A 17,221-nucleotide genomic window follows, 5' to 3' on the forward strand; every position below is an offset into this window, starting at 1 on the left:
TTAATGAATACGTCTGTAACGCCCTAATTTTCAGGAATTTTGTGTATGTTGGAAAATTTAAAATTTCTATGTTCTGTCTGCGTAGGTGTAGATTTAATTATGTTAGTGGGCCTCTAGAAGGCCCAAGCGTAGGTTAAAACTCAGTAATTTTAGTTAATTCTAGTTCCATAAGAAAAAGGGGTTCTGGTTAACTGGCTTTTAAGTATTAACTGGGTAAAATAAAGCTCAAGGAAGCCTGTGGTAAGTTGGCATGTGACGCCACTTGGGGGCCTTTAGAGGTGGCGTGTGGATGTCCAAGGAGAGCTAAGGTTCGAGTCACAAGGTAAGCAAATTAGTGATATTAATTTTTATGTATAGAAAAGGTAAGCAGTGGAACTAAAGTGAAAGTCTGTCAGGAGAGGATTTAGGAGCTGATAAGGGAGAGGATTTAGGAGCTGATTAGGGAGAACAGTGTTGGCCGAATGGTGGACTTTTGAGGAGCAAGAGTTGGCCGGCCAAGGGGTGCTTTAGGGGGGCAATTTCAGCTAGGTTAAGTGCCAGTATAAGTTCGGCAGTAGGGGTAAGTTGTGCCGTTTTTCTGACCATCCTTCCTCCTCTTCTTTTCTTTTCTTTTTCTCTCCATCTACTTTCTCCTCTTCTTTTCTCCATAGCCGAATCCTTCTACCACTCTACCCTACACTACTTTCTTACCATTGTTTTAAGCCTATAGTCGATTGCCTCAAAAAAAAGCCAAAATCCCGAAAGCCTGATTTCTTTTGTGCCATTTTCTTCTAGGCAAAACCCTCTTATTTTTCCCTCATTTTCTTGACTTCTCTTGTCCTCTAAACCCCAAGTTTCTGTCGACAAAGCCATTACAAAACCTCAACTTTTCTTCACTGTTACAAAAAGCCGAAAACACATAGCCATAGGGTCATAGCCGAATTTTAAGATCACTAAAGGCTCGAATTTTGTTATCATTTGAGGGGTAGATCTGCATCAAAATCGAGTAGGAGTCAATTGGAAGCATTGACTGGGGGAACCAGTGGTAAGTTTTTTAACTTAATCCTTATTTTGGGTTTTAGAAAAGTCAAAACCCCTAAAGGTTAGGGGGGTTGTCGATTTGGGCATGTAGCTCTAAGGGATGTTATAACTGTTTTATTTTGATAATAGTGGGATCTAAAGGCTGCTGATCGAAGGCTTGGACAAGCAGAACGACTGGATCTAGACATAATCGCTAACTTCGGCAAAAGTAGGATCGCTAGTGACTAAGGTGCTTTTGGCCGAATGTGGTAAGGGGTTATTACGTAGTTCGTTTTCGATAAGTTAGATTAACGTGTTAGTAATCCAATTGTAGGCAGTATGTGTGTGGATCTCGTCAGCATATCGTTGCAAACAGGTGTGTAATTGACACCCTTTTATAGACTAGATCAGCAAAAGCTGAAAAGCCGAATTGCCGAAAAGTCGTTATTTTGAGAACATGCAAGTATGCGAATGGTCGTGAGATTAATAGTTGATGTATATGGTAGATTAAAGTTATAAGACTGCAGAGTGCACGATTCTGTGCATTTCGATGTTTTTGGGCTTAATAGGCCAAAGTCGGGATAGTAGGCCAACGGGCCCAATTCGGTAAGAAAACGCGGTAAGTGTTTCTGGTCGTACGTAAATGGCTATGGTATGCATGAAAACCCTAAGAATAGTTGAATTACTTAAATACCCCTATGTATGGAAATTACTGATATACCCTTAGGTGCAAAATTACCATTATACCCTTAGGGTTACTTTTGACTGAAAAGCATGATGATTTAATTCTGTATGATGTATGCCATGACTGTATATCTATTGCATGGGGACATGGGTTTTATTATGGAGGAAGCATCCTGGTGGCTATGCCATAATTATCTGATCTGGTGGCTCTGCCACATATATCTGTTCTGGTGGCTCTGCAACGATTATCTATTCTAGTGACTCTGTCACATTATCTGTTCTGGCAGCCATGCTGCATATTTCTGTGGCGTGTAGCGGTTGGGTGGGTCGAGTAGTCTCCCCACATGGTGAAAGGTTGGTATGGGGTGTATATGGTTGGATATGGGTTGGGTACTGCATAAACTTGTGATATCTGTACTGTTCTGTTATGGGCCTATTGTGACAGCCCAAAATTGACCCTAGTCGGGAAGTGGTTTCGGGACCACAAAACCGAGTCTTATAAATAATTAAAGATTATATTCTGTGTTTATGATGTGCGTAAATGCTTGTGTGATAGTTCCATACTTTAATTTGGTCAGTGTATGTGGAATTTATTAGTAGGGACTTATGTGAGACAATTTAGAAATATGCTAGGCAAGTGTTCAAGTGGCCCATTAATATATGTGGGAAAGTGTTTGTCCTTGCATGTCAAATTAGCCAAATTAAAGCATAGTGGCTGGCCATGCTATGGGTGGAAACATGTCACCAACATGTTATGCTAGTGATGTATGCTAAGAAAAATAAAATAAAGAGCATGGCAATTAAACAATGAAAAGGAAGGGTGATGAAAAAAAATGGTCTCATCCATACCCCCCTTGTTGCCGTGAGTTGAGGAAAGAAAACAAAAAAAAAATGTGTTCATTCTTGAACACCTTTGGCCGAATAGAGGAAAGAAAGGAAGGGGAAGAGCTTGAGAAAATCGGCTATGGAGGTTTGCTAGACTAAGGTATGTTTGATGTTGTTCTTGAGATGCATGCATGTTTTAGTAGTTGACTTGAGTTCTAAAAACCCATGGTTCAATTTTGTGGATTGATGATGATTTTGTGTTTTGCCATTGATGAGTGCTTGAGCTTTTTGATAGTTGTTGATGAAAAGTGAAAGATATGTTAAAGATTAATATGTTAAATTAAGGCTTGGTAAGCTAGCTATTAAGGTGAAATGCTAATGTTAGTATTTGATTTGGTAATAATCTGTTTGGGGACAGCAGCAGTAAGGTGATTTTGGAAAATCGCCATAATTTGTAGGAGTTGAATTAGAAGCTGAGTGAATTATGCCATTAAAGCTTGAAGAGTCTATTTTCTTACAAAAGAAACTATAAAAACAAAAGAGTTACCGATCTTGAGATATTTGAAGTATTGTGGGGCTGAGTCAAAATGACTACTAGATTCCCTGTTCTGTTTTTAGGAAATCATTATAAATTGTAAAAAAATGATTATAAGATAAAATTTATATGCTTAGACTCCTTAATGAGTCTAGTTTCAAATGAGATCAAATACAACACATTTTGAATTCTGTAAAATGAGAAATTTGATTCGTAGTGAAGAGTGGTCAGAATAGTCAAATAGTGAAACAGGGGAAACTTTAAGAAAAATCTGGTATTGATTGGCCAAGCCAAAAATTCTGAAAATTTTATGGATGGAAGATATACGAGTCTATATTCAGGGAAAATTAACGGCTAGTGATTTGGAGTTTTGTAGCTCCAGTTATAAACAATTTAGCGACTACTGCTCGGGAAAACAGCTCGTAGTGAATATGTGATTTTGTTGTAAACATTAATGAAAATTTGCCAATGAGTTATTTATTGACTATTATAAAGCTTACTATAATCTATGTGCGTGAAGGTCAAATCAATATATATATTATTCTGAAAGTAATACTTGAATAGTCGATTAATGACTATTTTAAATTTTGTTGAACTTAAGCTCAAGAGCAAAAAGGAACTAGATCCGATAAAGGCAAAGAAAAGATCACTGAGTAGTCGAGTTGGAACCGTCTTACCCAACACAAGGTAAGTCATTAAGCATGTAGTTGGTATTATTTCAAATGGTCATAATGTTTATGTATTGATGCTGAATGGAATGAATAAATATACATATATATATATATGCATGTACGTATGTGATGATGAAATTGTTGAATGAAAAGAAAAGAGGTAAGATGTACTGAGTTGTTGATCTCGGCACTAAACGTGCGGGTATAACCATTTATGACCATGAGATTGGCGCTAAGTGCGCGGGATTAAATTGTACAGCACTAAGTGTGCGATTTGACTATGTTGCACTAAGTGTGCGAAATGAATATGATGCACTAAGTGTGCGAATTGACCATGCGGCACTAAGTGTGCGAGTTTGACTATGTAGCACTAAGTGTGCGATTTGATTACGTAGCACTAAGTGTGCGAGTTGATTATATAGCACTGAGTGTGCGGACTCAATATACATTCGTGAATCATTATGGACACTATGTGTGCGACACTATTGAGTCGATCGCGGACAGCGGATCGGGTAAGTGTCTTGAGTACATGGCTAATAGGTGCTATGCTTATACTTGGTGTTGAGCTCGGTAAGTTTGAACCTATGTGACAACTATACTTGAAGTCACGTACATAAAATTTATCGTAGGATGGGTGAAAGGCCGTTTAGTCGTTTGATTGTAACGAAAATAAATTGATTTATGAAAATGCTTCAATGTCCTATTGATGAGTATATGGAATGTGAATGCATGAATTGATATGAAATTGAATCGATAGGTTGGAGGAACTATGGTATGGTTCGGAATGGATGGAGTAATTAGCCTCGTTCCATTTTGTTTTCTCTTGTGATAATGTTATTGATGGATGGTAGTGCATAGCTTATGACTTACTGAGTTATAAACTCACTCGGTGTTTCCTTGTCACCTATTCTAGGTTTCTTGGACACATCTCTTTTTGCGTGATCGGGCCGTCATCGAAGTCATCACACCGGATAGCAAGTTTTGGTACTTTCTTCTTAGTTGGCTTAGAAGAACATTTTGGCATGTATAAGCTATTACGTTGTGTTTGAACTTTGGCATGTAAACTTTAAGCCATGCGAAAATGGCACGAATATTCGATTGAGTTGGATCAAGGGTAGGCATGAAATGGACCTAGTTACTTTCGTAACAGATGCTGGCAGCAGCAGTGTCATGAGATTGAAAAATCACTAAAAATAGTAGGAGTGGAATTAATTGATGAATAAATTATGTAATCGAAGCTCGATGAGTCTGTTTTCATGAGGAAGTAACGAAAAGATCATATGGGCAGTATATTAAGAGATAATCAGATTTTTGTGGGACAGGGCCAGAACGGTTTCTGGATTCCCTGCTCCGACTTTGGAAATTCATTATAAATTAACCAGAGATAATTAGGGGTCGTACCATATATGTATAGATTCCTCTCTGAGTCTAGTTTTCATAGAAACAAACGGCATCAGTATTGAAGCCCCGTGCAGGGAGATATCCAAGTCGTAATGGGCAAAGGTCAGTGTAGTCGACCCCTGCAACATGGGAGACTTTGACTAATAAACTGTACTAATTGGCCCAACCAAAAATTCTAGAAAAAAATACATAGATGGGCACATGAGTCTAGTTTCTGGGAAAAATTACGAAACTGATTTTCGAGTTACGAAACTCAAGATATGATTTTTAAAACGACTAGTACACAGATTGGGCAGTGTCTGGAAAAATAAATTTTATAAGGGGTTAAAGTCAGTTAACACCTCGTGTTCGACTCTGGTGTCGGTTTCGGGTTCGGGGTGTTACACCTATGGGGCTTTATTCTGAATTCTGTTCTAGGCTAAGGCCAACTTATTCTGTTTCTGTGGTTAAGCTGATATAGGCTATGGTTGGGTTAATTTACACACTGAGTTTCCCCAAACTCACCCCTTTATTTGTCTATCCACGCAGGTAATCCCCAACCATAGTGGGCTTGGAGCTGTGAGGGATCGGAGTGGCCACACGTTCTGCAAGTTTGACTCTCTTCCGGTGAACTGGACATTTATTTTACGTTTAAGGTTTCAATTTTTTTTAAATTGTAATAAGGCCACTTAATTATTTTTGATGGTTTTAATATGATTTATTAAGGTAAGTAATACTTATATTTAACTGTTGGAATTGGATAGCTTTAGGGCATGTTTTCAAAAAAAGTAATTGATTTCAAAATAACACAACATCAAGCAAAGCTTCCGCAATAAAAATATTTTTCCAAAATTAATCACTTTTCCTGAAAAGAACTTAATCAAGTTGGTTTCCTGGAAATATACGTGACGTTAAGGTTTGGTAATGGCGGTGTGCATGTCTAGGATTGGATCCGAAGGGAGCTTGGTACTTAAGCAGTCCGATGGACTCACCTCCTCTTTTCCGGTTTCCTACCTGGTGCACAGCTTCCATTCACTTTAACCTGCATTGAAATTATCTTTTAAAGCACCAAGTAAGTTTTTATAAAACAACAACCTGAAATGTTTTGAACACTTCGATTGGCATGTCGGATCCAGCCATAACGTCTGGGCCAGGTTTGGGGTGTTATATTTAGTGGTATCAAAGTCAAGTTGCAACAACTCGGTTGTGGAATGGGTTTACAAAACAAAGATTTTGAAAAAAAACTCAGTTTTCAAAAGGTGGCATTCCGAATCTCCGGCCCAAGCCTGTAAGTATTACTCTAAACTTCTCTGAATATTTTCCTAAATTATCTGTCTGTACTAAAACCCTACTAGGATACTCTAGATAGGATGATACTGAAACCATAGGAAAATTTGATAAGAGACTGAAGTTGTAGCTAGACTTTGATTCTGTGAAAACAAACTTTGAATTACTGTCTGATTCATAAAACATCTGTAATAAGCACTGGAATATTGAATTAATGCATAAAATTGTAATCAGATAATACGATATGAGTACAAGAGCCGTTCGTGGAAGAGGCCGTGGACGGGGCTGAGGAAGTGCTCGAGCGAGATCTTCATCTTTGGGACATATACTGGCGGCGGATGCACCAGTACCACCGGCAACAGAGGTGGAGTCTCATGACCGCAGTGCCGGGGATGATGCCCTGTCACAGGAAATGCTTTGTGTTCTGGAAAGGGTTGTCGGGGCAAGTACGGGCAACGAAATTTGGGTATCTATTTCTGAACGACTTCAAGATAAAGGAGCGGAGATCTTTAAGGGTGTGTCTGGTGTAGCCCCGAATGTGGCAGAATATTGGTTGGAGGCCACAGAACGGACTATGGACGACTTGGACTGCTCTGTGGAGCAGATGATGAAGGGAGCCGTATCGTTGTTACGGAACGAGGCTTATCAGTGGTGGCTCACTGTGAGAGAAGGGACCCCAGCTGATAGGGTAACTTGGGAACTGTTTAAGACGGCCTTTAAAGGGAAGTACATTGGGCCAAGTTATGTGGACGCTCACAGAAAGGAATTCTTGAATCTGGTGCAAGGAGGTAAAATAGTTGCTCAGTATGAGGCCGAGTTTCAAAGGCTAAGCCGGTATGCCGTGGGCATAGTCGCTACGGAATATGAGCGAAGTGTGCGCTTCGAGGATGGTCTTAGGGATGACCTTAGGGTGTTGATTGCTCCGCAGAGGGAGCGAGACTTTGCGGTCTTGGTGGAGAAGGCAAAGATAGCTGAGGAGGTTAAGCAGGCTGAAAAGCAGAATCGGGAAAAGGATCAAAACCATTTTCGGAGGGATTCAGGACCCTCTGGTGGTGCTAATAGGAATGTTAAGAGAGCAAGACTGGAGGAACCAGTTCGAGCACTGCCGATCAATGTGGTTAGACCACCAATCTGTAGAGACTATGGTAAGGTACATTTGGGTGAGTGTAGGAACCGTTTCGGTGCTTGTTTTCGATGCGGATCTATGGAGCATAGAGTTAAGGACTGTCCTCAGAGAGCTGATCAGGCTCAGGTTGCTGTACAAAGGGTTGTTCAACCCATGAGAGGTGGACCACAACCACCGAGAGGACGTGCACAAGGTAGGAATGGAAATGGAAACGGTCGAGGTCGAGGGGCACCTAGCAGGGGTGCCAAAAATGCTGAAGCCCGACAGCCAGCGTTGGTGTATATAGCTCATCGTCGAGAGGAAGGTGATGCACCTGACGTCGTAACGAGTACGTTTTTGGTTTTTAGCATACCGTATACTACTTTGGTGGATATTAGATCTACTCATTCCTATGTTGCATGTGTCATATCTGGGTCGTTGAGTGTGCACTCTGAGAAGATTGTGAGTGGGGTATCTGTGCTAAGTCCTTTGGGTCACTTAGTTAGGGTAGACAAACTGTATAGGGATGTACCCTTAGAAACTCAAGGTAGGACTTTCCCTGGAGATCTGATGGAGTTACCATCCGGGGAATTTGACCTCATTCTGGGAATGGACTGGCTTGTTAAGCATAAGGCGACTTTGGATTGTGCTGCTAAACGAATGGTGTTAAGGACCACAAAGGATGAGGAGGTTTTGGTGATAGGTGAACGAAGGGATTATTTGTCCAATCTGGTGTCGGCATTAAGAGCCGAAAAGTGGATTCGGAAGGGTTGTGAGGCCTACTTGGCATTTGTAAGTTAGTCGGAAGAGGAAAGACTAACATGAATAAGGTTAGGACCGTAAAAAAGTTCCAAGATGTTTTTCCGGAGGAGCTTCCAAGGTTGCCTCCAAACCGAGAAGTTGAGTTTGGAATCAACTTGTTGCCTGGAACGGCACCCATGTCCATCGCACCGTATAGGATGGCACCAAAGGAGTTAGTGGAGTTAAAGGCACAAATTCAGGATTCTTGGATAGGGGCTTCATTAGGCCAAGTGTGTCTCCATGGGGAGCATCGGTGCTATTCGTGAAATAGAAGGATGGTACAATGCGGATGTGCATTGATTATCGCCAGTTGAACAAACTGACGATTAAGAATAAGTATCCACTGCCAAGGATTGACGATCTGTTCGACCAGCTTAGAGGAGCTTCTGTATTTTCCAAGATCGACCTTCGATCTGGATATCATAAATTAAGGGTCAAGGAGGTAGATATTCGTAAGACGGCATTCAGGACTTGGTATGGCCATTATGAGTTTTTGGTTATGCCATTTGGGCTGACGAACGCTCCTGTAGCATTGTGTGTTCCAACCATTTTTGGATTAGTTCGTAGTCGTCTTTATTGACGATATCCTGGTATATTCTGAAACGGAAGTGAAGCATGATGAGCATCTCTGTATAGTGCTGCAAGTGTTAAGGGAGAAGGAACTTTATGCGAAGTTCAGCAAGTGTGAATTCTGGTTGAGAGAGGTAACCTTCTTAGGTCATGTTGTCTCTGCCGAGAGGATTAAGGTGGACCCTCGAAAGATTGAAGCGATTTTGGAGTGGAAGCCGCCTAGGTCAATGTCAGAAATACGGAGTTTCCTAGGATTGGCAGGGTACTACAGAAGGTTTGTGAAAGGTTTTTCTGTGATGGCAGCACCTCTGACAATACTCATAAGGAAATGAGTACCATTTGTATGGACTGAGAAGCAGTAGGAAGCTTTTGAGAAGTTGAAGAAAGTTCTGACTGAAGCACCTGTGTTAATTCAGCCGGATCGGGGAAGGATTTTACTGTGTACAGTGACGCATCACATGTAGGTTTGGGTTACGTGTTAATGCAAGAGGGTAAGGTGGTTGCATATGCATCACGACAGCTTAAGTCTTACGAGGGGAACTATCCTACTCATGATTTGGAGTTGGTGGCAGTGATATTTGCACTTAAGATTTGGAGACATTACTTGTACGGAGAGAGGTGTATTATATACACAGACCACAAGAGTATTAAGTATTTGTTGACTCAGAAGGAGCTGAACCTTAGGCAAAGGAGATGGATTGAGTTGCTTAAGGAGTATGACTATTCGATCGAGTATCACCCAGGCAAGGCTAATGTGGTAGCCGACGCTCTAAGTCGTAGAACTGTATCTGATCTAAGAGCAATGTTTGCTCATCTAAGTCTGTATGATGATGGAAGTCTGTTGGCTGAGTTGCAAGTGAGGCCAACCTGGGTGGATCAGATTAAGGAAAAGCAGTTGAACGATGAGTCTTTGGTCGCTCATTTTCGACAAGTTAAGAATGGGGAAACTTTTGAGTTTGGGTTAAATGGCGAAGGAGTTCTGTGTTTCCAAGAAAGAATTTGTGTTCCAAAGGACTCTGACTTGAGGCAGGCAATATTGAAGGAAGCTCATGGGGGACTTTGTGCCATGCATCCTGAAGGAAATAAGTTGTATCACGACTTGCGAGAATTGTACTGGTGGCCTGGACTTAAACGAGAAGTAACGGAGTTTGTAGGAAAATGTCTGACATGCCAGCAAGTGAAAGCTAAGCATCAATTACCTTCTGGACTGTTACAGCCGGTGAAGATACCACTTTGGAAGTGGGAGAGGGTAACCATGGACTTTGTGAGTGGGCTGCCCTTGTCACCATCGAAGAAAGACTCAATGTGGGTGATTGTGGATAGGTTGACTAAATCGGCCCATTTCATACCTGTACGTTCTGACTTCTCACTTCAAAAGTTAGCCAAGCTATATGTGGCAGAGATTGTGCGACTTCATGGAGTCCCAGTTTCGATTATCTCCGACCGGGATCCCAGATTCACATCTCGATTTTGGCAAAGATTGCATGAGGCATTGGGGACGCGATTGAACTTTAGTACGGCTTTCCATCCCCAAACTGATGGTCAGTCAGAAAGGGTTATTCAGATTCTGGAGGATATGTTGAGGGGATGCATGATTGACTTTCGAGGTAGTTGGGAGGATTACTTGCCGTTGGCAGAATTTGCGTACAATAACAGTTACCAGGCGAGTATTCGAATGGCATCGTATAAAGACTGTATGGACGAAGGTGTCGTACCCCTAGTTGTTGGACTGAACTAGGAGAGCGACAAGTTCTTGGACCAGAATTGGTAGCTGATACTGAGGATAAGGTCAGAATAATTAGGGATCGGTTAAAAGAAGCATCTAATAGGAAAAAGTCATATGCAGATTTGAAGCGTAAGGAGATTGAGTACTCAGTAGGTGATATGGTCTTCTTAAAGATTTCTCCTTGGAAGAAGTTATTGCGGTTTGGTAAGAAGGGCAAGTTGAGTCCACGGTTCATTGGGCCTTATCGGATTTTGAAGCGAGTAGGCCCAGTAGCTTATCAATTGGAATTGCCTCCAGAGTTAGACAGGATTCACGATGTTTTTCACGTCACCATGTTAAGGCATTATCGTTCCGACCCTGCTCATGTCGTGCCAGTTGCAGAAATTGATGTTCAGGCTGCTCTGACTTTTGAGGAGGAGCCTGTGCAGATATTGGCACGAGATGTTAAGGTTCTCAGAAGGAAATCTGTCCCATTGGTGAAAGTTCTTTGGTGTAATCATGGCAGAGAGGAAGCTACGTGGGAGCCAGAAGAGGCGATGCAACAGCAATACCCTCATCTGTTTGGATCAGGTAAATTTCGAAGACGAAATTTCTTTAAGGAGGGTAGAGTTGTAACGCCCCAATTTTTGGGAATTCTGTGTATATTGGAAAATTTAAAATTTCTGTGTTCTGTCTACGTGGGTGTAGGTTTAATTATGTTAGTGGGCCTCTAGAAGGCCCAAGCGTAGGTTAAAACTCAGTAATTTTAGTTAATTCAAGTTCAATAAGAAAAAGGGGTTCTGGTTAACTGGGCTTTTAAGTATTAACTAGGTAAAATAAATCTCAAGGAAGCCTGTGGTAAATTGGCATGTGACGCCACTTCGGGGGCTTTAGAGGTGGCGTATGGATGCCCAAGGAGAGCTAAGGTTCGAGTCGCAAGGTAAGCAAATTAGTGATATTAATTTTTATGTACAGAAAAGGTAAGCAGTGGAACTGAAGTGAAAGTCTATCAGTGAAAGTCTAACAGAAAATGTTTGCCGAATGGTAGACTTTTCAGGAGCAAGAGTTGGCCAACCAAGGGGTGCTTTAGGGGGGCAATTTCGGCTAGGTTAAGTGCCAGTATAAGTTCGGCAGTAGGGGTAAGTTGTGCTGTTTTTCTGACCATCCTTCCTCCTCTTCTTTTCTATTCCTTTCCTCTCCATCTACTTTCTCCTCTTCTTTTCTCCATAGCCGAATCCTTCTACCACTCAACCCTACACTACTTTCTTACCATTGTTTTAAGCATATAGTCGATTGCCTAAAAAAAAAGCCGAAATCCCGAAGGCCTGATTTCTTTTGTGCCATTTTTTTCTAGGGAAAACCCTCTTATTTTTCCCTCATTTTCTTGACCGATTCTCTTCTCCTCTAAACCCCAAGTTTCTGTCAACAAAGCCACTACAAAACCTCAACTTTTCTTCACTATTACAAAAAACGAAAACGCATAGCCATAGGGTCATAACCGAATTTTAAGATCACTAAAGGCTCGAATTTTGTTATCATTTGAGGGGTAGATCTACATCAGAATCGAGTAGGAGTCAATTGGAAGCATTGACTCAGGGAACCGGTGGTAAGTTTTTTAACTTAATCCTTATTTTGGGTTTTAGAAAAGCCGAAACCCCTAAAGGTTACGGGGGTTGTCAATTTGGGCATGTAGCTCTAAGGTATGTTATAACTATTTTATTTTCATAATAGTGGGATCTAAAGGCTGCTGATCGAAGGCTTGGACAAGCGGAACGACTGGATCTAGACATAATCGCTAACTTCGGCAAAAGTAGGATCGCTAGTGACTAAGGTACTTTTGGCCGAATGTGGTAAGGGGTTATTACGTAGTTCATTTTCGATAAGTTAGATTAACGTGTTAGTAATCCAATTGTAGTCAGTACATGTGTGGATCTCGTCAGCATATCGTGTCAAACAGGTGTGTAACTGACACCCTTTTATAGACTAGATCGGCAAAAGCCGAAAAGCTGAAATGCCGAACATGCGAGTGTGCGAATGGTCGTGAGATTAATAGTTGATGTATATGGTAGATTAAAGTGATAAGACTGTAGAGTGCATGATTCTGTGCATTTCGATGTTTTTGGGCTTAATGGGCCAAAGTCGGGATAGTGGGCAAACGAGCCCAATTCGGTAAGAAAACACAGTAAGTGTTATTGGTAGTACGTAAATGGCTATGGTATGCATGAAAACCCTAAGAATTGTTGAATTACTTAAATACCCCTATGTATGGAAATGACTAATATACCCTTAGGTGCAAAATTACCATTATACCCCTAAGGTTACTTTTGACTGAAAAGCATGATGATTTAATTCTGTATGATGTATGCCATGACTGTATATCTGTTGCATGGGGACATGGGTTATATTATGGAGGAAGCGTCCTGGTGGCTATGCCACAATTATCTGATCTGGTGGCTCTGCCACATATATCTGTTCTGGTGGCTCTGCCACGATTATCTGTTTTGGTGACTCTGTCACATTATCTGTTCTGGCAGCCATGCTGCATATTTCTGTGGCGTGTAGCGGTTGGGTGGGTCGAGTAGTCTCCCCACATGGTGAAAGGTTGGTAAGGGGGTGCATGTGGTTGGATATGGGTTGGGTACTGCATAAACTTGTGATATCTGTTCTGTTCTGTTATGGGCCTATGGGCTTTATTCTGAATTCTGTTCTGGGCTAAGGCCAACTTATTCTGTTTCTGTGGTTGAGCCGATATACGCTATGGTTGGGTTAATTTACACACTGAGTTTCCCCAAACTCACCGCTTTATTTGTCCATCCACGCAGGTAATCCCCAACCATAGTGGGCTCGGAGCTGTGAGGGATTTGGAGTGGCCATACGTTCTGCAAGTTTGACTCTCTTCCGGTGAACTGGACATTTATTTTACATTTAAGGTTTCGGTTTTTTTTTAAATTGTAATAAGGCCGCTTAATTATTTTTGATGGTTTTAATATGTTTTATTAAGGTAGGTAATACTTATATTTAACTGTTGGAATTGGATAGCTTTAGGGTGTGTTTTCAAAAACAGTAATTGATTTCAAAATAACACGACATCAAGCAAAGCTTCTGCAATAAAAATAGTTTTCCAAAATTAATCACTTTTACTAAAAAGAACTTAATCAAGTTGGTTTCTTGGAAATATACGTGACGTTAAGGTGTAGTAATGGCGGTGTGCATGTCTAGGATTGGATCCAAAGGGAGCTTGGTACTTAAGCAGTCCGATGGACTCACCTCCTCTTTTCCGGTTTCCTACCTAGTGCACAGCTTCCATTCACTTTAACCTGCATTGAAATTATCTTTTAAAACACCAAGTAAGTTTTTATAAAACAACAACCTGAAATGTTTTGAACACTTCGATGTGGTATGTCGGATCCGGCCATAACGTCTGGGCCGAGTTTGGGGTATTACAATGTCAAGAACAAGAAAGTAAGTTATTATGTGCAAGTAGGCGCAGGTATGTATATCGAACTCATGAGAATACCATGGGATATGATGAACTTTTGGTAAGAATATATATACATGAAGAATAAATTTAAGTGTTTTGATAATAAAATGCAAGATTATGTTCATTGTGTTAAATATATGATTAATGCTTGTTTAAATTTCATTTTATTTTCTTGTGAGCTTACTAAACTTTAAAGCTTACCCCCTTCCTTTCTCTTTTCTTTTAGTGTCGCCAAGCTAGCTCAGGGATCGGAGGACATCGGAGTTTTCTATCACACTATCAATTGGAAAAACTGGGTATAGTTAGTCTCAACATTTTGAGTATGGAATGTGTAGGGACTTGGTCTTTTTGTTACATGTCATATTGGTTAAACCAAATGTGTTCGCTTATGGTAATATTTAATTCATTTTGTATATGGCCATGTGATATGGTTCATATTGATTATTTGGGTTGTAACCCTAATTAATTATGCATGCATGCAATGTGTTATGCTTGATGTGGTTGCTTGTGGATGATATGTGATATGAATGGCATATATGCTTAATGAATAAATTGTGGCTAATAAGTATGACCAAAGCTTGGTATAATTGAGTAAATTGAAAGTAGGTTTATCATGATGAATAAATATGAATTTGGTGTTGAATGCCATATGAAAGCATGATGGTTTGGGTATGTGATATATTGACATTACAAAGTCATGGATTAAGCATGTTTATGAGTATTTGAGTGACTAAATATACTATGTTGCATGCCATCAAAAGTGTATGAGCAAGTGAGCATTTAAGGGTGACAAATGGCTTAGAAATTAGCCTCAAAGTTGTCCACACGAGTAGACACACAGGCGTGTGTGTAGCCCGTGTATGACACATGATATGCCCCATGGCCGTGTGATTCGACTGTGTGTCCCCTGCACCCTAATTAGGTGAAACAGAATGCCCAGTTGTAAACACACGAGCAAAGACACAGCCGTGTGTCTCAGTCGTGTGAAGGACACGGCCTCAGGACATGGGCGTGTGCCCAGGCCGTGTGAAGTCTGCACTTAGTTTTGGAATTTAATTCACCACATGGCCATGGTGACCTAGCCGTGTAATCTTATTTGGATGATGACGTCATAGTCAAAGAGTTACACAAGCTGAGGACATGGACGTGTCTCAAGCCACACGGGATGTGTGGCCACGCGGCCTACCCACACGAGCGTGTGACACTCTAAAGTAGGAAAAATTTTTAAGTTTTTCTAAAGTTTTCTAAAGTTCTCAATTTAGTCCCGAACCACTCTCGGTGTATGTTTTGGGCCTTGTAAATCCATATATGGGACAACTTGCATATGTGTGAATGATTTTGATTTGAACGACATTTAATGGCTCGGTTTTGTATGTTTGCTTGTATTTAAGTTTGGCAATGCCTCGTATCCTATCTCGGCGTCGGACACGGGTAAGGGGTGCTACATTCAGTAATATCAGAGCTATGGTTTAGTCGGTTCTCGGACTAACATAGCATGTGTATGAGTCTAGCTATACATGTCATACATATATTATGATAGTGTGATAACTCCTGACGATTTAAAAATGTGTTTTCCTAGAGTAAATAGATCCCGATAGAGTAGTGCCAAATGATATTAAAAGTAACGCATCTACTCCTGCTGAAGGAGTAGTGTCGTCTGATAATAAACCCATAACTGTTAGTAGAGGAGAAGGAGACATGGAAGCCTTTCTCCATATGATGGATGCTTGGTACACGGAGTTCGTTCGAACGAACCCTAACGCTCAACCTCCTCCACCCCCTCAAAATCATCAACTCCTACCTCTAGTACCTCAAGGTATGGATTTTATGAGATTTCATAGAACCCAAGTTGATAAATTCGAAAGCAAAGAGCCGAGTAATTTAGGACCAATGCTGATGATGACCCCAAGAAAGTAAAATTTTGGCTTGAGAATCCTATTCGAGTATTTGATGAACTATCGTGCACAGCTGAAGAATGTTTGAAGTGTGCTGTTTCCTTGTTGAGAGACGCGGCATATCATTGGTGGAAGACATTCCAAAAGAAAGGGTCACATGGGAATTCTTTTAAGAGGAGTTCTGAAAGAAATACATCAGTGAACGATTCATCAATCAAAAGCATAAGGAATTTCTTGACTTGAAAGAAGGTCGCATGTCAGTTACTGAGTACGAAAGAGAGTTTGTTCGGCTCATTAAATATGCTCAGGAGTGTGTATCTTTCGAAGCTAAAATATGTAGAAGGTTTGAAAACGGACTTAATGAGGATATTAGAGTGTTACTGGGTATTCTTGAGCTGAAGGAATTTGTTGTGCTCATTGATCGGGCTTGTAAAGTTAAGGAACTAACAAGGAAAAGAGAAAAGCTAATGGTGAGGCTAGACATATAAGAAAGAAGCCGATGAGCAAGTCATTTCCATCTTAGTCTAAGAAATCCAGAGATATGTATTCTTGTTCTCATGTTTCCACTGGGTATTCATACAAAAATCGTAAGTGAAATTTGGGTTTTAAATCTGTGGCTATATCTGTGGCTAGTGTGGGTAATGTTAGACCTTCCAGAACCGAGTGCCAATAATGTGGTAGAAGTCATTTTGGTATGTGTAGGATGAAGGATGGATCTTGTTTTCGATGTGGTTCTCAAGACCACTATACCAAAGACTGTCCTGAGATGATCGAGGAAGAAAAATTTTAGAGTGCAAGACTAAGTAGTACGGCTACAAAAAGGAGACCCCCCAAAAATACCAGTAATGGGGCTACTAGCAAAAATCTAACGATGGATACAGCTACGAAATTCGAAGCTAAAGCTCCGGCTAAGGCCTATGCCATATGTGTGCGTGAGGACGCATCTTCTCCCGATATGATCACTGGTACTTTTTCTCTTTATGATACTGCTGTTATTGCCTTAATTAACCCTAGTTCTACTCATTCATATGTGTGCATGAAATTGGTATCTAGCATGAATATACCTATTGAGTCTACGGAATTTATGATTAAGGTGTCAAACCCGTTAGTGAAGCATGTTTTAGTTGATAAAGTATGTAAGAAATGTCCCTTGATGATTAGAGGTTATTGTTCTCCGGCTAACTTGATGTTATTGCCATTTGATGAATTTGATGTTATACTGGGTATGGATTGGTTGACATTTCATGATGCTGTAGTAAATTGTAAACGAAAAATTATTGAAT

Source organism: Gossypium hirsutum, chromosome A07 (genome assembly GCF_007990345.1).
Source record: "Gossypium hirsutum isolate 1008001.06 chromosome A07, Gossypium_hirsutum_v2.1, whole genome shotgun sequence".
Taxonomy (NCBI): domain Eukaryota; kingdom Viridiplantae; phylum Streptophyta; class Magnoliopsida; order Malvales; family Malvaceae; genus Gossypium; species Gossypium hirsutum.